This window comes from Pantherophis guttatus, chromosome 1 (genome assembly GCF_059756535.1).
Source record: "Pantherophis guttatus breed Tessera chromosome 1, ASM5975653v1, whole genome shotgun sequence".
NCBI lineage: Eukaryota > Metazoa > Chordata > Lepidosauria > Squamata > Colubridae > Pantherophis > Pantherophis guttatus.
In genome coordinates, this window is record NC_142063.1 from 192567339 (window position 1) to 192591797 (window position 24459).

The 24459-nt window shown below is 40.8% G+C and overlaps 1 pseudogene across 1 annotated transcript; it reads left to right on the plus strand.

The window, feature by feature from the left end:
* The first annotated feature begins 19929 nt into the window (after window positions 1–19929).
* Window positions 19930–20926, plus strand: LOC132711086 (histone H3-like centromeric protein A pseudogene; annotated as a pseudogene). Its single transcript, XR_015733708.1, has one exon. The product of XR_015733708.1 is annotated as a histone H3-like centromeric protein A pseudogene (transcript).
* Window positions 20927–24459: the final 3533 nt, after the last annotated feature.

Here is a 24459-nt window from a genome sequence, read left to right on the forward strand (position 1 = left end):
AAAAAAGCTTGACTGACAGGTTTCATATGTTCTAGGGTAGTGCAGGGTGAAACCAGAGAGAGTTCTCCTACTAGATCCGGAAAACTCCCTCCCCCTTCAGCCAGCATTATGAGCTGTGCTGTTTCTGAATGAGTAACTGGGTTGTGATCTGGAACACAATTCCAAATTTTCTTTTTCTCTTTTGAATGCCCAACTGACAGATTGCATGCAAGAAATGAGGTCTGGGGTAAAGCTGAAGAGAGCTCTCCCAGCATATCTGGAGAAATCTCTTTCAAAGCCTATCCTTTGCTCTACAATCCTTCAGCCATTTTGGACAAAGGCTTACCGGTCTTCCAGAAAATTAAGACCCATGTGTTAGAAGAAATGTCCATCTGGGTTCAATTCCAAGTGGGGAGCAAGACACTGGAAACATAGAGACTGCTTGGAAGGATGGTTTAATGCAGTGGTGGGTTGCCCCCGGTTCGCACCGGTTCTATAAACCTGGTAATAAACTGGCGGGAGGCCCCGCCCACTGACCTTGATGTCATGAAAACACTTCTGCACATGCGTAGAAGCTTCTGCGCTTGCGCAGAAGACTGTGTGCGCACAGCCCTGTTGCGAACCGGTAGTAAAGGTAAGTAGAACCCACCCCTGGTTTAATGGTGAAGCAGAACCACCAAGCACATGTGATTCTGGGTAGCTGAACACATGGAGTGGAGACTGAGATATATTTATACCCTCTCTTGAATCCTATTGGTTGAAATGTATCCTATTGGTTGCCAGGCTCCCAGGGGGCTATGCGGGGGTCCAGCTAACTTTGTGGGCTGTCTGTGTCCCAGGCTTGGTTGAATCTTGCTGGGTGATGATGTAATGAAGGGGGTTGTGTTCTGAAAGGGTGTTGGGCGATTTCTATTATGGCTTAATGGCTCTCACTTGGTTTGGATCTTGAGTGAGGGCTAATCCTATCACTCTGGAGCTGAAGGCCTTTTGTCTTGTAGATAGGATGGCCCAGTCTTTCTGGGTCTATTAACAAAGGTGGGGGCTGCTTCCCAAGAGCATGTTTCTCCTTTTCTCATCGAGGGAGGTATAATATTCTGCCTTTTTAATATTTCCTAAAATATTTCATTCTTCTAGGAGAGGGGTGGGTGCTAACTTTCTACACATGTTTAAAAATAGTCGAAATGTGTGGTGCCAGACACAGTGAAAAGATTCTGAAGAGACTAGTAGTACTCCTTTCTGCCTACCTCACCTCTACCTATGGCCTATCACTCATGTCAGAAGGGGGAACTGGCAGAACTCTTGTTAATTTCACCTGGGATCCCAAAATTAATAAAAGCTTCGGTGAAATGTTAGTGTGGCCACCATGACAACATTCAAAAGTATCCCACAGAGTTTGCAAGATTTTATTGATGTACGCAAAATGATACTCCTGAACTAATTAAAACAGTAGAAACGGTTGGCCTACAAAACCTCTTGTCAGCAGGAGCAAGAAAAAACCCACATAACGGACTAATTTGAGATAGTAGCAGCAACTTGCAGTAGCAGCTGGCTCTCTTTTCCCATTTAATATGGGAAATAAATTCCATGCATAGAATGCTAGCCCTGGTTTGTAAACACAAGGTAAATCTCTTTCAGATGAACACTAGACCCAGGCAGGTGAGGAGCTTATGTAAGGCCTGAATGGTAAGATGACCAACTTTTTTACAATGAGGAGGAGGACACGTGTGTGTGTGCCATGTCACGTTTTGGTAAGAAGTAAACAAAGCCACTTCTGTGCGGCGCACTCTTGCGCACTCTCTCAAAACAATTCTCCTGTGCGGAGCGCATGCGTCTCATAATCACGTCTCGTCACACTGTACTGAGCCTTGATGAATCGTCATGTCAAATACAAATACGTCACATCACATGCAATGGATCGGATCGGCATTGATTGAATACAGAGATTTACAGTTTAGTCTTCAAATATAGAAAAGGAGGACATGTAGGAGGACACTTTTCGAGAGAGAACAGAACTTATAAAAGAAGGACTGTCCTCCCTAAAGGAGGACGATTGGTCACCTTATGAATGGCACTTCATAAAACTCCAGTCAGGAAAATAGCTTCCTCTTTGGATAGTAGATCTTGATTTCCACTGCAGTCAAAGCCTTTCATACTTATGACCGTTGCAGCATCCCCATGGTCATATGATCAAAATTCAGATATTTGGCAATTGGCATGTATTTATACAGTTGCAGTGTCCCAAGGTCACGTGATCCCTTTTTGTGACCTTTTGACAAGCAAAGTCAATGGGGAAAACAGAACTGTGTTACTAATTTAAAAATTGCAGAGATTCATTTAAAAGCTGTGGCAAGAAATGTTGTAAAATGGGGTAAAATTCATTTATGTCTCGCTTAATAACAGAAATATTGGGCTCAATTGTGGTCATAAGTTGAGGACTACCTGGAAATATGGATCTGTATGGAAATATGAGTCTGCCAGCTGGTGTCTACAAAAGTGCAGTATCATTGTCTAACATTAACTATAGCTTATTAATAATATGTTTATGAAGTTTGACCTGTGAATTGTAGGTGACAATCAGCAGTCTTCTATTTTTCTGTTTCTGTGGTCTAGTTTTTAATAGATTACCTCTAGGAACTGATCTGACTTAATTGATTTGTCTATTGATCTTGTTGGGTAATAGTAGCTTTCTTTTTCTTTCCATCAAAATGTATGCCATTAGAAATATCTGATGAGTAGACATACTTCACTCTTGATATCTTTTCCAGGGGAGAAAATGGGATAAATCTATAGATATAATATAGCCATATAATAGCAAGACAGTGAGTTAATACTATAGTATTTTGTGGTTCCTTGTACATAAGAAAATCTAAATGTTCTTCCACAAGTAAATGCCTTCCTAAATTAGATTGAGTTTAGGCCTAATGTCCACTTCTTTCCTCATTGTTCTAGTGAGAGGAATCTGACTTTTCCTGCCTCAGTTGAATTTATAACAAATACTAGCTGAATATCCGTGCTCTGCTACGAAACTATTGTGATCGGGCTTAATAAATTGACACTTACAGCTTAAAAATTAATGAGTAGTTACGATCGGCCTCTCCTCTCCCCTTCTCTCCCTCAGCCTTGCCCCACAGAAGTCTCTCCTCTCCTATTCCCCTTCTCTCCCTCAGCCTTGCCCCACAGAATCCTCCCCTATCCTCTTTTCTCTCTCAGGGTTGCCGCACAGAAGCCTCTCCTATCCTATCCTGTCCAGTTATTTTCAGGTTGGGAGGGAAAGTAGAATTCCTTAGCATCAGAGCGTGTTAATAATAATATAGGAAATACTAAAGCTCTGTTGGTCATTTCAAAAAATCCTTTCTTAGTGAGTACCTAGAAGCCAAGAGGAACATATGTGGCAAATTTCAAGTTTGCAGCTTTTATGGTTCTGGAGATTTTGTGATTACAGCATGAGTGGTTTTCGCTTTTATATATATAGAGATTATAGTCATACCAAACTACTATTAATAATAGTTCTCAATGTACTGTTCAGTATTTCATTGTTCTTTAGTTATTGCTCAACTTAAAATTGCCAGAATTTCTATTTAGTATAACTAAATTTTCCCAATTCTTTACAAATCATAGGTAAGAAACCCAAATAAATATCACTAAAAAAAAATTCCATAGATAATGTTGTTTCTTTATATTTGTACTTCGGGAAAAATATTCTTTGTATTATTAAATGAATTGGGGAAAAATTATATCCTAAAAAATGATGCAAACTTTTTAAAGCAAGCATTCTAAAAAACTATATACCATGATAAGCCAAGAAGTCAGAAGACAACCTAAAACTTCAGTCTCTTGCCTGATCTACACAGCAACCTTCACATGATATGAAGACACTCCATTTAACATTGTTCAAGAATATCATCTCCCAACTTGCTGTCAGGCTATCTCTGAGGCTGACGTTAAGCTGAAGTATTCTGCCATGAACATAGATCATAGAGAAGAGTTCTCCTTCTTCTGCTCAGAGAAGACCTCCTTTACAGACAAAGGTTCCTGGAGAAGGATTGTACAAAAGATGTATCTGAGTCATTGATTTACCTTGAGAAGGTCTGCTTCAGAACTGACCTCCCATTTGATGGCAGGTCCCCATATTTGATCATTTGTTCATTTCTGTTTTGGTTGTAGAGAAGGCTGGAATTCCAGCCTCCAAAACTACTTTTTTTCTGTTCTCGGTAGGTAGGTTGACTGGTCAACTAGGAGTGGAAGCAAAGAGAAGTTGCCTACACTCTGAAACTGACAAATATTTGCTCAGAAATTTCTCCAGAAGTTTTCTCTCATTACTTGCTGCTGTGAAGAAGATGGAGGAGTTCTCCTTTTTCCCAGTCAGACTCAAAGGGAGTTATATTAGTGATTTGGGCAAAAGCCAGCAGCAGCACCAACCCTGCCACCAGTGCCTAGCTAATTTCTAGGCTAATTGAATTGATTCCTCCCCTTCTTCCTCCATAAAAAGTTCTCTTTAAGGAACAGAATTGGAGAAATTGTGTTTCAATGACACAAGAGAGAAGGAAAGAAGCCCTTTCCCAGTGGTGAGTGGGGAACTTTGCTGCAGAACGCATCACCCTCTTAGGAACAAGAACAGAAGATAATGTATGCGGCAAAGGCTGGATTTTATTATTACTTTGCCTTTTGGTGAATTATATTATAGTAAACAAAATACTATATGTGAAAAAGAAGGAAAATGAATGTGCAAGAAAATCTTTGTTTACGCATGCAATTATAGAGGCTACTGCTTCAGAATTCGCTCAAACTGAAGAGGTCTCCAAGAACAGGAAGACGTGCTAGACGTGTCAAAATTATCATTGAGACCCAGTAGTACCAAGTCTAATTTGCTACAATTTATAGAGGAGCCAGACAAACAAGATACCAGCCTCGGTGATTAGCAAATTGAGATTGGTAAATGAAAGAGATGATGAGCTATTTATATTAAGAGGCCAAAGATTTGTAACACTGTCTTCCTAAAGGGACTATGGCAAATTGTTATCTGTAGAATCTCTCATCCAAGGCCTCTCTTGAATGGAGCACCACACTACCCTAACCAGGAATCACCCCAAATCAGAGGAAGCATCCTAGTTTTATATAGTTTTAAATCCATTATAACATTATAACAATTCCACTAAAGAAAGAATTATAGGGGTAATAGGATATATGGAATTAGTCATTTTGAAATGAGAAGTAACTCTCTGTATTAAATAACATGCCATCTGCAGCTCAGCTCCAACTGAATATATTTGTAATTCTAGGCTTTAGATATCCACCATGTAATAGATAGCCCCACATTTGACATACAAAACATTTTCCTAACACATTAATGCTTCTTTTTTTCGCCTAAGGCAATTTCATGGAATGTGGCTTGTGCTTATACTAATGGTGTCCCATCACTGACATATATGCCCTTCTGCAACTGATGCAATATTAACAAGATCAGTGCATTGTGTCTGCTCCTGGGGTTAAAAGTGCTTTCTATCATAGTGCTTCTTCATTGATTGATGGCTAATATCCATAGACTTATGACTTCTAAACGATATGGCACTGTGGGGTTTGGACTGTGGTTATTTGTTAGTGGTGCTTTGCTGACTTGGTGTGCATTAGCATGATAAAAAGAAAATGGACTAAGCTTTCCTTTAACAAAGGAAGAACCAACCAAGTGCCAAGCCTCCTTGGCTCTACCCTAAGCCAGGTAAGAGCAGAGCAATATCTATCATTGAGAGCTACTGTTTGAGAGAATTTACATTCCCCTTGACAACAATCTTGTTGCCCAGACATGTCAATTGCTTTCTTGCTGTAATTGCACTGATAGGACAATCATGATTACTTTTGTTGGCTGGATATAATCAGCTGTGTGGTGGGTGTGTTTCTATGAATATAGCAAATGGTATGTGTTGCAGAACATTAGGTGCCCAACCCACTTGATTCTCAGAGGAAAATCCACAGGAATCCGGGGAAGAGTCTTTGATTAAAATCCTGCAGGCATCCTCACCAGCCTTGCCAATGAGGTATTGCCATAAACCTTATTGCCATGGCAGACCTGCATTAACTGTCCCAATGTGTTCTTTTTTTTTTTGCCTTAGTTGGTGGTAATTGCCTTCAAGATTTTGCTGACTTAAGAACATGATTTATTTGCCAAGTGCACAAAGCCAATTCTCCCTAAGAAAAATACATACGGACTTTGCCTGTGCTTTCTACACATCTCCCATTACATATAATTCAAGGACACTATTGAAAAAAAAATGAAAACAGTAAGAGTAAAATAAAAAAGAGATTAACAATAGAAAAAAAGTACCAGTTTAGCTAATAAATGTACATTTAAGGGATTAGAGAACTGTAATCCATATAAAATAATTCATTTACTCACTGTAATGATATGAGGGAACGACCTTGGGAAATAGAAAGGAGAGCCGCAGACTGGACAATCAGTGTGTAAAAGGAAAGGAGGCATGGGAAGTGTTTCAAAATGGACCCTCCCTAGTTTTTCAGAGGGTAAAAGGAAAGGCGTGTGTGTGTGTGTGTGTGTGTGGAGAAATACTTGCAAGATTCTATTAAATCTTAGAATAAAGAGAGAATTATTGTAAACATAGTTGTGCTTCTTAATTGGACAATCTCACTATAAGAGATGAGCAGGTTGAACCAGAAGGCGGGGTCAAACTCGCTATCAGTTTGGAGTCACTATTCTCCCACAAAAGACTCAAGTCCAGCCCTCTGTGAATTCCATTATCTAGCATCAATTTGCCTTAAAAATGAATAGATCAGATTCTTGTGTATAGGTTGAATGTAATAAATTTTTAGTGCTTTGAACTCAATTCCTGTTCCTAATTACTTGCGCCTGACACTCACAAGGCTAACATCAATCTTACACAAACAGTGACACACACATTTGCCTGAAAAAGCAAGCATTTTGTCCCACCACCATATATAATTTCAGGCTACTGTTTATTAAAAAGGAATACAGCTTGATCACAAATTGTTTCTTTGTGTGTCTCACCCCTGAACTGTCTGATATTGTGTTTTATGCTTATGCTGCAGGATCACTTGAATGTATTCTGTGTTTACAACAGCTTTCTCTGGTTTCAGGGTGGAAAGTTGTAATAAGTGTCTAGAAAGAAGAGCAGTGAATAACAAGAAAGTCTGGCACAAATCTAAAACATTTGCACAAATAAGAGCTGAGCCAAAATGTTTTGAGTATGCAACATTCTGGCAGAACAAACATTATTAAAGCATCTACAGCATTCTCCTGCCATCAAGAAAGCATTGTTCGGTAATTCTGATTTAATGGCAATTGGTAATTCACACAATGACAATAGTTAACTTTGGAGTGCAGTGCCAAAATAAAGCTAAAGTCCAATTATAACATTGTATGAGAACATAAGATTGGACAGCCTCAAAAGCCTTTAGTGTTGATCATAGAACATGCATAGCAGTAGCTATTTCTCCTCTGTGACTGCCAATTATAATCATACGGTATTCCATATGGTTATAATGGGCACTATTCCTAAAATCAAAGTATTATGGAACTGCTGGAAGGCTTTCCATCTCATGAATCCAAGGAGGTCCCCACAGTATCCACTACGGTGTGACAGAAAAAGCTGAGCTCAGCACCATTTGTATTACTGAAATAGTGGAAATGAAACATTTAGAGACAGTCCTATCCTATGCTATGATGGCTACTGAGATGATAGCTGTCAAGAGGTTTGATGCATGTTTATTGACTGCTGCAGAAAGAAGGAAGCACATTTCTGGTTTTCTAGAAGTCTCAGCTTATAACCATTTATTTAGTGACTGTTCGAAGCAGGTGTGAAATCTAAAAATTTGCGCTACCGGTTCTGTGGGCGTGGCTTAATTAGTGGGCGTGGCTTGGTGGTCAGGTGACTGGGTGGGCATGGCTTGGTGGTCAGGTGGGCGTGGCCAAGTAGACGTCACTTCTTTGCCCTTTTTTAACCTACAAAACACAACACAACACAACTGGCTCACCCACAATGTAAAAACAGCTGTGCTAGACCCAAAACAAGCAGGAACCTCACACAAGCACAAAAAGTCCAAAAAACCAACTTTCACACTTTACACACACACAACACAACTGTCTCACCCACAATGTAAAAGCAGCTGTGCTAGATACAAAATGGCCCCTGCAACAAGCAGGAACCTCACACAGCCATAAAAAGCCCAAAAAACCAACTTTCACACTTTACACACACACAACCCAACACAACACAACTGGCTCACCCAATGTAAAAGCAGCTGTGCTAGACCCAAAATGGCCCCTGCAACAAGCAGGAACCTCACACAGGCACAAAAAGTCCAAAAACCCAACTTTCACACTTTACACACACACAACACAACACACCTGGCTCACCCACAATGTAAAAGCAGCTGTGCTAGACCCAAAATGGCCCCTACAAGCAGGAACCTCATACAGCCACAAAAAGCTCAAAAAACCAACTTTCACACTTTACACACACAAAATTCCACATACAGCTTTGTGAGATTTTGTGTGTTTGTGTAGTTAGAGTGAAACACTACAGAAACACACAAAATCTCAGAAAGCTGCACAAATATTATTTTATTTTATTTTATTTTTATTTTTATATAAAAGCAGCTAAATTTAAAACTTCCTAAACTTTAAATGGCTAGGTCTAAAAAAAGAACGCCTTAAAAAAAACCCAATTAACTATTTTTTTTAAAGCTCCCAAAGGGGAAAAAAACTTGCAGGCAGGCAGATAGAGCTGCTCACCGATGAGCTTGATTGCAGGCAGGGAGATTCAGTTGCTTGCTGATGCAATGGATTGCAGGGATTACAGCAAGCGAAGGAAGGCAGGCGTGTGAAGGTAAGCAAGCTGGAGGCTGGGGGGGGAAGGGATTTTTGCTACCGGCTTTCCAAACTGCCCTCCGCCATCGCTACCTACTCGCCTGAGCCAGTCCGAAACTGGAGCATTTCACCCCTGGTTTGAAGCCACAACAGTACTGAAAAAAGCATTTTTCATAGTGACCATTTTTCAAAGTGACTTACAAGTCACAACCATTGCAGCATCCTTATGATCATGTAATCAAAATTCAAATGCTCAGCAGCTGGTTCATACTTATGACCATTGCTGTGTCCTAAAATCATGTGACCCCCCCTTTTGTGACCTTCTGCCAAGCAAAGTCAATGGGGAAACCAGATTCACTTAACAAATGTGGTACTAACTTATCACCTGCAGTGATTCACTTAACAACTGTGGCAAGAATTTTTTTTTTTAATTTGATTTATATGCCGCCCTTCTCCGAAGATTCAGGGCAGCTTACAATGCGTTAAGCAATAGCCTTCATACTTCTGTATATTTATACAAAGTCAGCTTATTGCCCCCACAATCTGGGTCCTCATTTTACCTACCTTAGAAAGGATGGAAGGCTGGGTCAACCTTGAGCCTGGTGAGATTTGAACTTGCAGTAATTGCAGGCAGCTGATGTTAATAACAGTGCTTTAGTCTGCTGCGCTACCAGGCTCTTTTGTCATAAAATGTCATAAAATGGGGCAAAACTCACTTAACAAACATCTCACTTAACAACAGAAATTTGGGGCTCATTTGTAGTCGTAGGTTGAGGACTACCTGTCATGAAATTATCACTGAAATATTCTGCAATAGTTCGCACTGTCAGGAAGTTTCTCCTTAGTTTTATGGTTGCTTCTCTCTTTGTTCAGTTTCTATCCATTGCTTCTTGTTTTGCCTTCTGGTGCTTTGGAAAATACATTGCCCCCCCCTTCTTTCTGGCGGCCCCTTAAAAGCCTGTTGCCTATCACACTCTTGGGCAAAGCATGTGAGCCATTTCCTCCTTTCAGTGGTCTATGAAAGTGCATCTATAGTATGTAGATAATAAAGTTAAAAAAGGTGAACAACATTTTTACAGAACTATAGATACGTTGAGGCTGGGTGTGACAAGGAATGGCTGGGAGGGGAGGGGCCAGGCGAGGCACCCCTTGACGTGAGTGACATTGAGTTGGCTATGCCCACCCAGGCACATGACCATCAAGCCACACCCACTGTCACATGACCATCAAGCCATGCCCCCCAAATAAGCCACACCCACAGAACTGGTAGTAAAAAAATTTAGAAGCTACATATATATATATATATATATATACTGTATGTATGTATGTATGTATATATATATAATGTGTGTGTGTGTGTGTATTTCTCAGCAGGGAGCTTACTGGCTGCTGAAAAAAATGCCTAGAAACTAGTGGATTGGGATTTCACTGAACTAGGGTTTTCGCGGGTGTTTGTATGTAGGTCTTTGGTTATTCGGGTTTTCTCTCGCGTAAAATTGGAAGTGTCTTGGCAATGTTTTGACGAAGTCTCATTCGTCATCTTCAGGCTGGTGTCTTCATCTTCGTGCTTCTAGGAGCAAGGAGCTCCTTGGAGCTCCTAGAAGCACGAAGCTGAAGCCGAAGCGAAGACACCAGCCTGAAGATGACGAATGAGACTTCGTCAAAACGTCGCCAAGACACTTCCAATTTTATGCGGGAGAAAACCCGAATAACCAAAGACCTACATACATACACACACACACACACACACACATTTACAACCTTTGCAACATCCCCATGGACATAAGATTAAAATTCAGACACCTGGCAATTGACTTATATTTATGACAGTTGCAGTGTCCCAGGGTCATGTGATCACTTTTTGCGAACTTCTGAAAAGTAAAGTCAATGGGGAAGCCAGATTCAGTTAACAACTGTGTTACTAACTTAACAACTGCAATGATTATCAAAACAACTGTGGCAAGAAAGGTTGTAAAATGGGGCAAAAGCTCACTTAACAAATATCCTGGTTAGCAATGGGAATTTTTGGGGTCAATCATGGTCATAAATCAGGGACCGCCTGTACCTTTGATCCTATTAATATCATCTGTTTTTATTGCTGAGTTTTCTTGTTTTCAAAGTCTTCTGGGAAGATCCTTTTAAGCTAAAAGGCAGAATATTGATTTTTACAAATTAAAATTCCAGAAAAAAACAGTGGCAAAAGAAATATAATAGGTAGTTCTCTGGAGGGAACCACCGCTGCCTTCAGTTCACAATACAATCAGAATCAGAATAGAATAGAGCTGGAAGGGAACTTGGAGATACAATGTACACACTAATTCTCAAAAGCAAAAGCAAACTAAAACAGTATAGTAGAATGCAGAGGATTTTTCTGCAAGCAGTTCCAAACTGCATGCAGACAAACTAAAGTAGAATGCAACGGCTGGCTTGGAAGCTTGTATAGATCCCGACTTACATAAACTAGTGTGCGCTTCTTTGTCGGGGTAAACTAGGCTTACTTTGTGCTGGCGATAGATTAGGTGAAACGTATCACAACTGACTGTATTGTGACAGCATTAACAAAGATGCATTATGACTAAAGGCTTATCCAAGCTGCCCCTTTCCCAGCACAGACCAGTAGCTGTAGTCTCCAGATGAGTTTTATTACTCTGCCTTATAAAACACTGGGTTTTATTTCTTTTTCTTTTTTGCTTTGATCACAAGTGGAGCGCATCACTTTCCTCAAAGCCCAACCCTGCACTGTGATTGGCTACTCTGCAGAGGCAGGAACACCACCTCACTTCAAAGAGTAATTGCCAGGATTTCTGATGCCTTTTAGATCTAATATTGATGATCAGTATTACTGATTTGTTGAATTCATACTGGTGGGCTTCTCATGTGGATTCCAGTTTAGAAAAAACACAGGACAAGTGTTTTCTCGGGATGAGAGAGCAGCAAACAAAAGGCTACAATCTCTTTTATTAGTTACCCAAATACAGCGTCATCAGAAGGCGTTATTATGACCACACATCTCATATTACATACGAGAGATAGGAAAGCAATGGTGAAGATGTAAAGCAAAACCTAACTCTGGCTGTTTGGTACCAGATACTACCAGGCGAGAGGCCCATCTCTGTTATCTGATTCTCAGGAATGTGTTTACAAAGAGATAAGAGATGTGTCTGCTTTGTTTCTCAAGAATGTTTATACAAGGAGATATCTTTACTTTTGCAGGCACATCCTATGTTATAAACAAAGAGAGAATGAATAGGGCCCTTCAGAGAGTATCCATATGAACCCGCTTTTCATAGTTTGATTATTTCGATGCTAAGCTCCATACAAGTGTCCAACCAGTTAAACTGGTCTATACATGTACTATGGCCACCGCATTCCCACATTTCCTCTGTTTTTGTTTTTTGCAACAGGGTTCAGCTGTGTTGTTATTATGATGTTCTCTTTATGCCTGGGAAACATGCCTATCATCATAGCAAACAAAGCAGGAATATATTGAATACTACAACATACAGAAATAAGCAAAGCAATGATCATGAGTACAGTAGACAATATGTTCTTCAGCCATCTGGTTTCTGCAAATGTTTTTAGCTCACCCATCCTTTTATTATGGTGAACAAAGTTAGTGGAAAAGTGGCCAGGAGATGTCAAGCGAGGTAGGCCATCAAGTTTCTGAGTTGTACATTTCCACAAATTACTCACACAAATTGTAAATCCATCCGGTTTCAGGCACCCAAGAAAACCACATGTCAGGAGTTTGTAACCTCTGAGTTATCTTGGAAGCCCTATCTTGCAAGTCCCGAGCACCTCCTCTGACCACACCTGATTTGTTCCTCCAGTTCCAGAAGGGCTTTGGTTTCACTTTTCAGGATGTCCTTCCTATTGGAGGGAATAAAACCTTTGCATATTTGCAGAAGGGAGGGGAGACATTGGATACAGCAACAAAGCAAAACAAGCAGTACAATTATAGATACAATATTTGGCATAATTAATTTCAACCAAGAACCATCCGGGAGCCATGACCAAAGAGCAGTCCAGGTGTCAATGGCGCCAGATCCATTGGATGATAAGGGATTGTTTTTTGATCAAGTTTTCCATATGTTCTATGGTGTGAGTGATGTTATACTGATAATCAGATACATAGGTACAACAATGTGAATGTATAAGGGCACAATCGCCTCCTTTAGCTAAGGCATATCGGTTTTGTAGGACTACCTCTCTGATTTCAGCCAGTTCTTTATTCATCAGCTTCAGCACCTTGATAGTCTCGTTGAACATATATACTGTCCAGTTATTTAATAAATGAAGATCCCAATAGTTCATTGCCACCCGAGATTGGGCAAGATGCCTCTGGATATCTGAGTTTTTAATGAGCCACCCAGTGTCAGTGATGGGTGTGGTTTAGGAAATAGGAGTAGTGGAGTTTGTCCGATTAGCAGCTATTTGAATGTCTTTTACTGTCCCATCATGATTGAATGTAGAGGCCGCTGACATGAAGGATCATGAGATGTAGGGGCAATAGATGCAAGATCGTGACTTAATTCCAGAATCCATGATATATAGTCTCCTTTATGCAATTGTTACAGAGGCCCATTGTCCTTATCCACTCCCCCCTCAGCTGGAAATGTCAATATGGGAACCTTAGGTGTTGGAGTAGACTTAGGTAGAAAGTAAGGACCTTGTGCATAGACAATGCGTTTGTGGCAGGAGCGTTCTTACATGGTCACTTGAGAGTCCCAAAGCTAACAATGTCCAAGGCCATAAACAAATCATAGTCACTTATACGTGTGAAACAAAATTACTAGCAAAATTAGAAAAACAATTCTACTAATATTAATATGTATAAGAAAGTGTTAAAATGTATATGTACAATATGAAGGTATTTTTTTCTCCTGATGAAATCTTCCGCTGTGCGCAGGGGACCAACTTCCGGTATAGTTCTGCAAAGCTGATGGTCACCACCTTGCGTTAAGAGTCTGTTGCCGGGAGGACTCAGCAAGATGTTTTTTCTCTTAAATGTCAGCACCAAGGGTTTCTCCTTCTTTTTGTTGTAAATGAAATGGTCTTGCGTGTCTTTTGGGGATCCAAATGATGCGATCATTGTCCTGGACAGCAGCATATCCATGGCCCCAGGTAATAAGGTCAGCAGGTCCTCTCCATGCAGGATCAGGTTGTTGGTGGAAATAGACCTTTGGTTTTAGGGCAGCTGATGGATAAGCAGAAAAATGACGGGTCGCAGCCGATGTGGGAGGCTGTCCAGTCAGGTTAAGAAAGTTCAAAGTATATAAGCAAAGATTGAATTTGTTTTGCATGGCTGGGAGGCCGAGGCATTTTTCCTCTTTCAATTTTATAAGCCAAATGTGTGTGTGATGGACCACTTGTTACAAAAGTTTGCAAAGGCAGTACTGGTGTAGTAGATTCATTGTCAGTTTTAAGTTCAATTGGGCGTCCCATCGATGCAGAAATCCGAATACAATGATTTATTACATGTTTGGTTGCTTCCCCCCTTTTAGGGAATGCCAATAATAAATCCTGAATAAGTATCCATGGAAACATGCAGATATTTCCATGGGGCAAAGGATGGATATTGAGTCACATACATTTGCCAATTTTCACAAGCTTTGAGTCCTCTAGGTTTTACACCCATAGGGATAGAATAAGCTTGTTGACTACAGGTAGGACATTGTTGTATGATGGCAGTCGCTTCAGCTGCCGTGAGACCAAATTGTTTCGCTAATGCTTTTTATTTTGATGAAAATAGGCTTGACTGTCCCATGGTGTGATGGAAGATATAACCATAAGCGCAGTTGCAGCTTTGTCATTTCCCTCTTCCAATCTCTGTCTCCGCTACCCACAATATCTATAACCTTCCAATAAACAAATCTCCTTATAACACTAAACATTCAAGTCCTTCTCTCACTGCCATTCTGACTTCCAAGCCAGCCCGTCTGTGCAAACCAACTTTTTCTTAAACAATTCAACTCCTTCTCTGCACCAATATCTGATTGTCCTTCTAAATCTCCTTGTAGACAAGCATACTTCCAAAAGTCAACTTTCTGCTTTCCTTCACTAACTCTCTCTTACATTCCCTATAACACTGGGTTCTTTGCATACCAGTCTTTATTCAAAATAGCACAATTATCTATTCACAGCCTACAATATCCAGTCAATCCTAAAAATTTCCTCAACTCTTCAGGTGTTACTTCTTTCATTAATTAAATGTCCTAAGTATTTTATCTCTCTGTCTACATATTGTAATTTCTAACTCATCTCTGTGATAATTCCTAAAAATGGCAGCAGTTTTTGCTGCTGACAAACAAAAAAAAACAAATAAACAAACAACAGACAAACAAAGAACAAACATGCCATCTGTTAAGTATGCAAAATGCACGTAGACATAAAAACATTAAGGAGCATTTTGAGTCAATACTCTGAAATAGAATTGGGTATGAAAGTATTTAAAATGTCAAAAATGTTCAGAAGGAAAAAAATCAAAATTGCATTCTGAGCCGTTCAGTGCTCTGCAAAGGCAGGTATCAGATATCACCCTTTCACTCCCGCCTTTCTCTGGCTGGTTCTCTGAGAGAAAAAAAATGGTTAAAAGTACAAAGTAGCCCCCCCCCCTTTCGTGCCTCTCATCTCCCAGGGAAAAAAGGGAGGGGGTGAGGGAAAGGAAATTTTTTTTTTTAAAACAGACCAAGCCTCCCTTCTCCTCGGAGGGCAGGGAGAGAAAAGAAAAAAGGTGCTTATACACAAAATTACATTTCATGCAATCCAATACACACCCATTCACATCTGTACTGCAATCAGACCTTTTGTATAATACATCCTTCATGCGAATCAGTCATTCAAATTATTTCAATGAACTAGTTTATTCCCAAAACAGTGAAAAACTTCAGGCAACAGTCATAATCACAAAAGGTGACATGGGCCCATAACCATTGCCCGGGTTTCCACAGTTTCAAGTTCAAACCCAGTCAATTTTTTGCTGGCCAGCCAAGCATATCAATTCCACACACTATCATTATAGATGTACATCAACAAAATATTTTTAAACAGAAATCACTTCAAGTTGATTAGTTCAAATTATCTGAGTCTTCCCATTTAGACAGGCTCTAATTTTATTTCCTGCTAAACCCCGGGTGGGAAGAACAATAAACAATTTATTTATTTATTTTTTCAGCCTGAGAAACATACTGAGAGTCAGAGATCAAATTAAAAGCTTGTTGAGAAAAAGTGTGAAAGCTAAGATAGTCGCAGACAATTAGTGTAAGATTCTTTCCAGATGTCGTCATGAGTATCCTTGTAAGCAATGGCTCCTCTGGAGAAAATCATTAAGCAAGTAAACCTAGGATCTTTAGGCAAATGATATGAAATACAGCTTACATAGTCAGTTAGAGCACACTGAAGAGATGAATCATTCTGAAGACAAAAGTAAAAGTCAGATTTTGAGATAGAAAGAATAACATTTATTAGATCAGTTCCATTTCTTCGACAGTCTGGATTACGTCCCAAGGTTATAATTTCAGCAATAGCTTAAATAAAGGGTAAAACATTTTTAGATGGTAATGAGACAAATAAAGCAATGTACTTTTTACTGTTCTAAAACAGAATTAAATCTCCTGGCTTTTTCTTTTAGTCAATAACTCAAATAATGGACTAAGTAAATGCATAGGTAAAGAGAAATATGAGCAGTCCCAATTAATAGTACCCAGTAATTGTTGCAAATTTAACTTTGGGTAACTTTAAAAGCCGGAGCTTTTGTTGACGCTTGCCAGAGACAAGCATTTCTCTGAAGGCTTGTTAAGCACATTCAGAAGAAGCTTGCAAAATTGCAGCCGGCAGACACACAGAAAGCATTTCAGCAATTTCTTTTTATCCATCCCCCTTTTTTTGTCTAACTGTTTCTTTAAATTCTGCTTAGTGGGGGTGTAACTGACTCCTTCAGAATGAGCTGATGCTTAATTTCATGCCGTGCGTCTGCGTGGGTGATTTAACGTGAGAGCAATCTCTCAACAAAGTCTGAAAAGGAACTATTAACAGTGTCCTGAAGGCTTTTATTTATTTATTTTTAATGTATCATAAAACACTCTATAACTAATCTCCAGAGTGCAAAAATTTTTTTCAGGGCTGGGGAGGTTTGTGGAGGCATGTTCCCATCTGCTTCCACAGATTCACTTTTAAAGAGCCCTTTTATTGCCAAAAGTATTTTAGAAGGTAGATCAAATTCTTTTCATGGGCAGGACTTTCCCGTTATCTTTTTAAAACAATAATTGAAGACTTGGCCAATTCTCTAAGTTTGTGGAGGTACGTAACCTGGGAGAACTAGAGAATTCTGCCCCCATACTCACGATTTATGGGAGGGTGCTTCGTTCGCAGACGACCGGCCCTGGTTTGCAGAGGCTCTTCCAGCCGAATGAGTATGAGGGTGCCAAGAGACGTGCTCGATCCATGAATCACGTCGGGGTCACCAGATGTTGAATTCATACTGGTGGGCTTCTCATGTGGATTCCAGTTTAGAAAAAACACAGGACAAGTGTTTTCTCGGGATGAGAGAGCAGCAAACAAAAGGCTACAATCTCTTTTATTAGTTACCCAAATACAGCGTCATCAGAAGGCGTTATTATGACCACACATCTCATATTACATACGAGAGATAGGAAAGCAATGGTGAAGATGTAAAGCAAAACCTAACTCTGGCTGTTTGGTACCAGATACTACCAGGCGAGAGGCCCATCTCTGTTATCTGATTCTCAGGAATGTGTTTACAAAGAGATAAGAGATGTGTCTGCTTTGTTTCTCAAGAATGTTTATACAAGGAGATATCTTTACTTTTGCAGGCACATCCTATGTTATAAACAAAGAGAGAATGAATAGGGCCCTTCAGAGAGTATCCATATGAACCCGCTTTTCATAGTTTGATTATTTCGATGCTAAGCTCCATACAAGTGTCCAACCAGTTAAACTGGTCTATACATGTACTATGGCCACCGCATTCCCACACTGATTATTGGTAATATTGATACTACTGATTATAATACTTGCTTAAAATACAAAATGTTGGTTCAAAACACAGCAATTGTTTTTTTTAAAAAAAAAACACCTTGCAAAATTCCCCTGCATTTTGTTTCCACTAAAACAAAAACCTCATCAGTTCTCCAGTTATTTGAGGTAAAAGGATTTTGCAGTCCTGCAGTAACAGTTTCTGCAGTATATAGTTTATGGCTTTGTCTATATACTAAGATTCTCTGCTTGAGTCTGAACAGTTTGTATAATAAATTGGACAGGTTTGCCTGGACACATGATTGAAAAACTAAGATAGCTGAATCCAGCTTTCTCAAGTTTTTCAACATTTGAAATACAGCAAATTCTTTTTTAAAATCTCTTTTAGATATATACAAACAGAAAAGTATACAAATATAGAGGAGTAACCATATTAATTGGACTTTAATATGGGACTATACAGAAGGTCCCATTTACAATGAAACAATGGAAAAATTAAAAACCTTTAGACACAAAATACTGGTACATTTCTTGGTGCATAGAAAGCATATGCATTCTTCCATAGGAGAAAATATCAACACTTACAGGGTAAACTACTCAGTTGTAATTTGATCTCCTTAAATTAATTCCAAAGCATATTAATTATATAAATACTTTAAACATCGCTTATACATTCCGTGCTTTCTGGACTCAGTGGTGGAAGATAGATTTGTGATGATATAAGTGATGTTTTATCATAAGCCATGCCACTTATATGAATTTCTATTTATGGCAGCTATACATTTGCAAAATCTCATTGCTGTCATTTGGAACATACCTGGATGTGGTTGTCAACAATTTGAAAAATGTCTTTTTAAATAGGATTGCTTTTGCTGTTCAACCTACTGCATAAACATTATGAAATGTTCTGTACAGTTTGGGAGGTTTTAAGGCGCATTCTCAAACTAAATTAAGTCCTATCAGAAGTTTAACAGTTAACCTGTTTTAGGATTTAATTTGTTAAACGTGGGGAAGCAAATTGAGCTGCTGAAAGCAATTATTTGAACACCACATACCTTCAAAGGGGGACTATAAAACAGATCTGAACAACAGGGTTGTTCTTCGTTTTTCCTGCCTTGAAGATTGAATTTCTCCTGGAAGGATAAGTTTTTAAATGGAGGCTGCTGGCTTATCCTCTGCATTGTACATTAAGTAGCATCTTAGCTATGATATATGTAGTTGCATGTGTATGTAGTCTTGTAGTCTGTATGTAATTGCACATATATGTATGTGTGTGTAATTCATTTTGCCACAGGAAGTCAAAGCAATCACTGAAATAAAAATTTGAGTAAGAATTGTTTCAAAGAATGAAAAGAAAACTCATTCCTGAAACTGCAGTCTCAAATGTAAATGGTAGTAATCAATTGTCCCAGGATGAAGAACTTTTTCAAACAAACTATTTTATTTGATTCCATCAACTGTTGATAGCTTGAAATCCCTTGGTTAGGAGAGCCTTAGGATCCTTCCTGGCTTGGATAAAAGTGCCTTCATTAGCTTTCCAAAATTTTCGTTTGTGGCCTCCGTTGGGAAAGAATTCTGAAGTTAAGGAATCGCTATAATGAAAGTTGCCCTCGCCAATCATACAGCAAGTGATTATTCCCAATAATACTGTTAACGTCCTAGATATTAATCTGGTTTGAAGCGGGCTGCTGCTTTGAGACAATTCGGGTTAGGATTAAAGCAAAATAAAATTTGCATTAAGTGATTTTTTTTAAAAAAACCGTGGACCATGTTCAAATCCGAGGGTCTATATTGCAAGTTTGCAAACTTCCGAATCCGGTCGTTACGAGAGATCCCATTTCCACAACAAACTCGAGGGAGGGGAGGCCAGCAGAAAAAGCGTGCTATAATCCCATAAATTTGGGGGGGAAAATCCTTTATGTCTTAATTGCTTAATCTTGTGCTTTTACTTTAAGAATAACTTTTATCCGAGTTGCATGCTTCTCTCCCAGGCTTCGCGCTTTTTCGAAAGGCTTGGAAGGATTGGCCGCCGTCTCATCCGAGGGGCGGAGTTGGGAGCCTTGGCGCGCAGTATAAAAGCCCCGGCTGGGGACCCGGGCAGGATTGTTGCTGGACACGCGGCCGTTGCATCTTTTTGCCAGGCGCTATGAGGCGTTCCCGAACATCAGGCTCCGCTTACAGAAGAGTCTCAGCGGCCCCTGCTCCCCGTCGGGGTCGAGCGGGAAGACCTCGGCACCAGAGGTCTCCCCTGCAGCCCCCTCGCCGCCGTCCTGCACCCGGGCGATCCCCACGAGCAGCGGCCGGTCGTGGGAGAAGACGGAGGTGCCGGCCCGGCCAGCGTGCCTTACAAGAGATCCGAAAGTATCAAAAGAGCACGGGGCTTCTCATTCCAAAGCTGCCCTTCGCTCGTGCGGTTCGCAGTGTCTGTCTGGAATACACCCGAGGAGTTGAGGTGACCTGGGAGCCGAAGGCGCTGCTTGCCTTGCAAACAGCAGCAGAAGTTTTCCTTATAGACCTCCTGGCAGATGCCTACCAGTGTGCCTGCGTTTCCAAGCGGAACACCCTCCTTCCCAGGGACATCCAGTTAATTCGGCGAAACCGTGGCCTCCAGGATGGTTTGGGTTAGTTCCCTTCCCCTGTTTTGCTGGGCTGAGGAGGAGGTATGTTCTGGGGCTACAGAGCTGCAAAGAAGCATCCTGGGACTGCTTTGGAGAAAGGAGCCAATTCCACACCACCTCCAAAATTCCAGGGATTGAGAGACCTGACCTGACCTGACCCGTTCCTCTTGCTGGAACTTCCACAGGATCTCCCTGGTTGACATCTTCCCACCGCCCTGCTCAGAAGGGAAACAGGGATCCATCTATCCAGAGGTGAGAAGAAACGAATGGCCCAAGTACCTGGAAAGGACTAGAGTGACTTTTTTTGGCCTTCCTCCCAGCCACCCATTTTTAAAGCCTGTAGCCCTTCAGCAGGGGAGCTTCTGCAACCTTCAGTTTGAACCTCTCTCATGCCACGATGTTGAAAAATCGTTCACTGTTCTTGAAGCCTGTTCTGTGCTTTTGTGCTTCAGAGTTTAAAATGTTTAAAATGAAAATGTTTATATAAATCCTTGAATTTGTTATCCTTTCCTTCCTCTTCACCGCATTATTAGATGCCCATCAGATCCTTCTAGATCTGCCCAGTTGGATTCCCATGATTCTCTGCTGGTTGGAGATTATGGATTTTGCCACATTTACTTTCAGCCTGGAGAGGGGCAAATGTGAAGACATTCAATGTGACATTTGTCCTTTGCTCTGCTGCTGGTCTGGTGGTTTTACTTGTTTCCCTGCTATCCAAACTAAGGCAAAGGAACCTCTCCAACTTGGAAGGACTGATCCCCTCTACAGACCCTGAGCTGAGATAGAGCAAAATAGGATAAGTAAACCTTTTGGGGTTATATTTCAACTCAATGGTAGAAATGGTGCGCATACAGATTACATTGTCAGACTAATCCAAAGAATTACCACACCAATCCAACAATATATACAATGCTTTATACATTGAAAGAGAAATACATATAGAAAATATACATATAAAATATATATATTTTTAGAAATATACCAAGGAGATAGAACTGGTATAAAGGTCAAATAGGCAAGGAATTAGTAAGAGAATACCTATCACAGATGGCTTACATCTCAGGGTTTTGAAGGAGCTGGCAGATGTAATTTTGGAGCCATTGAATGCAACCTTCCAAAGCTCATGTAGCACAGGAGAAATATCAGGACTGGAAAAGAGCTGATATTCCAATCTACCAAAAAGGGGGGGGGGAATGGATCCAGGCAGTTATAGGCCAATCAGCTTGACATCGATACCTGGGAAAATCCTGGAAAACATAATCAGAGGATTTGTGAGCACCTAGAAACAAGGTGAATACTTGAAACCAGTATGGGTTTGTTAAAAACATGCCAGACATACCTTACTGACTTTTTGCTAGAGTAATGCTATGAATATGGTATATTTGGACTTCAGTATCTTCAGTAAGATATGTCACAAAGTATCAATCTGGCATCCTAACCATGTGAGCCACTACATTCCTTTGAGTATTTTATCTACTTGTAAGATAAAACAATGTGGGCTAGACAGTACAACCACCAGGTGATTTGCAGTTGGCTGACTGACCACACTCAGCGGAAATCTTCAATGAAACTACATGGAGGGAAGTGGGATATCATCACATCATAAGTGATGTGATTCGACTGTCTCTCTGGGTTGGGGTGTTGGAGAATCGGCTCCTCAGTGATTCTCCCATTCGAGGTGAGGGGATAGAAGGGGAACTCAACAAATTTGCAGATGACACCAAACGGGGGGGAATTGCTAACACTTTGGAAAACAGACTCAAGGTTCAAAAGGATCTTGACAGACTTGAGCACCGGGCCCTATATAAGATGTAATTCAGTGGTGAGAAAATAAGATTCTGCAAGTAGGAAAAAAACAAATTGGTATCTGTCTCAATAGTAGTAACAGCGATTTGGTGTCCTAGATCACCACTTACGGTAAGCATGAATGAGCAGCTGCCAAAACTAATGCAGGCCTAACCACAGAGGAATAGTGTTAAGACAAGAAGAAGTGATAGTATCGCACTGGTGAGACCACTCTTGGAATACTGTGTTGAGTTCTGGTCTCCATGACACAAAAAAGTTGTTGAGTCTCTGGAAGGTGGAGAGAAGAGCAACAAAGACAATAAAGTGTCTGGAAACTAAATTGTGTGATAAATAATTGAGGGATCTAGCCTATTGAAGAGAAGGCTTGGGGGACATGATAACAGTCCTCTAATATTTGAGGGGCTGTCATAAAGAAGAAGGGATTGACTTATTCTCTAAGGCACCAGAGGGCAGGACAAGAAGTAATAGGTGGTAGCTTATTAAAGAGAGATCCAACTTAGAAATAAGGAGAATTGTGCTGATGGAATATTCAATAGAATAGCTTTCCTCCTGAAGCTGTGGGTCCTCCATCACTTGTAGTTTTCAAAAACAGACTGGACAACCATTTGATGGGTAGTGTAAGATTCTTGCTTTGAACGGGGTTGGAGTAGAATGGGGTTCCCCAACCGCTAGGCTGTGGCCCACTACCAAGCTGTGACCTCATGAGCAATGGGCCGGTGCACACGCACAGCTCCACTCATCTAATGATGTCACAAACGCTTCTCTTGTGTGAATGGAATTGTATGCAGGTGTGTGTTGGCTCACCACTTGCATGGTCTGGTTCCCCTCTCCCTCCCCCAGCCAGGCCGCTAAGCTGCCTGTTCCCGATGCTTCAGAACTAGAGTGGTGAGAGCAGAGGCTGAGTGGGACGAGCACGCCCCGCTCAGCCTTGCTGACTCGCCAAGGCTGCCTGCACAGGACACCCAATCAGCTTTTGGAGCATCAGGTGCCCTCCGTGAGTCTGAAGGAGCACAGAACTGTGCTCCCAAAGGTTTCTCTTTTCTATGCCAAAAGACAAAAGGCTTCGGGGGAGCAATTTTGTGCTGTTTCAGGCCTTCCATCCCTTTGCAAAAGCTTTTGGCACAGAGAAGCCTGAAGGAGTGAGAAATCCTGCCCCAAAGGCTTCTCTCATGTGAGTGGACCTGGTTATGCACCACTCACGTTACCTGGTTCCCCTCTCCCCCCCCCCCGCCAGCCAGGCCACCAAGACACAAAAGTTGGAGATCTCTGGACTAGAAGACCTTCAATGTCCCTTCCAGCCCTATGTTTCCAAGGCTAGAGGAATTTACCTGTAGCCATTAGGCTTTTATCAAGCAAGGACTTCAGTACAATTATTATTTGGAGCAACTAGTGATTTATAATCTATCTTAAATCTGGTATAATCTGTTCAGTATAATTCCTTGGTTCTGTACCAGGAACCCAGCATGTCTACTGCAGCTCTTAGGCTTCAATGAGAGCTGATCAGAGTAGAGACAAGTTTGGTTAGTAATATTTAATTATGGGCTTAAAATTATCTATCAGCCCATTGGCTGCTCTATTATGTTTTCAGTGATATTCACTTGGAAGGAAGCCTATAAATAGAAGTTCCTTCCATGTGGCCCTTCTCAGAACATTTTATTTTGGCTGGTCTCCAGTTGATTTTAACAGCTTGCTGTAAAGCCCTTTCTTCAGGACAGTGTGAGTAGGAGGGAGGGGGGACTTGGTGCCTTTGACTCAACAAATCTTTGCAGTTTTCCTGGTATGATTTCAGAAGTGTTTTGCCATTGCCTCGTCCCTAGAACTGAGGGCCCCTAGAGCCTGCAATCACCTAGCTTTGTGCCTAATGCAGGACAAGAACTGAGTCTCCCAGGTTTCTAAACTCATTTCTCACTAATAAACCTGCTTTGGTTAGGATGCTGGATTGACAATTGGCAAGCCTGCATTTGAAGCCCGAATGCTGCTGCATGTTGGGGTGAACTCCCGTCATTTGCTCCAGCTCCTGCTGATCTAACAGTTCGAAAGCGTACAAACATGAGTAGATAAATGGGTAGCACTTTGAGGGTCTCATTAACAGGGACATGAAAGGAGCCTCCAACTGGGCATCCCCTGGCCAATGGTGATGTAGCCAACTGATCCTTTCATCATGCAAGCACTTCGGATGTGGAAGTGGTAGTAGGCTGCTTATACAGTCTACGTACAACTTTG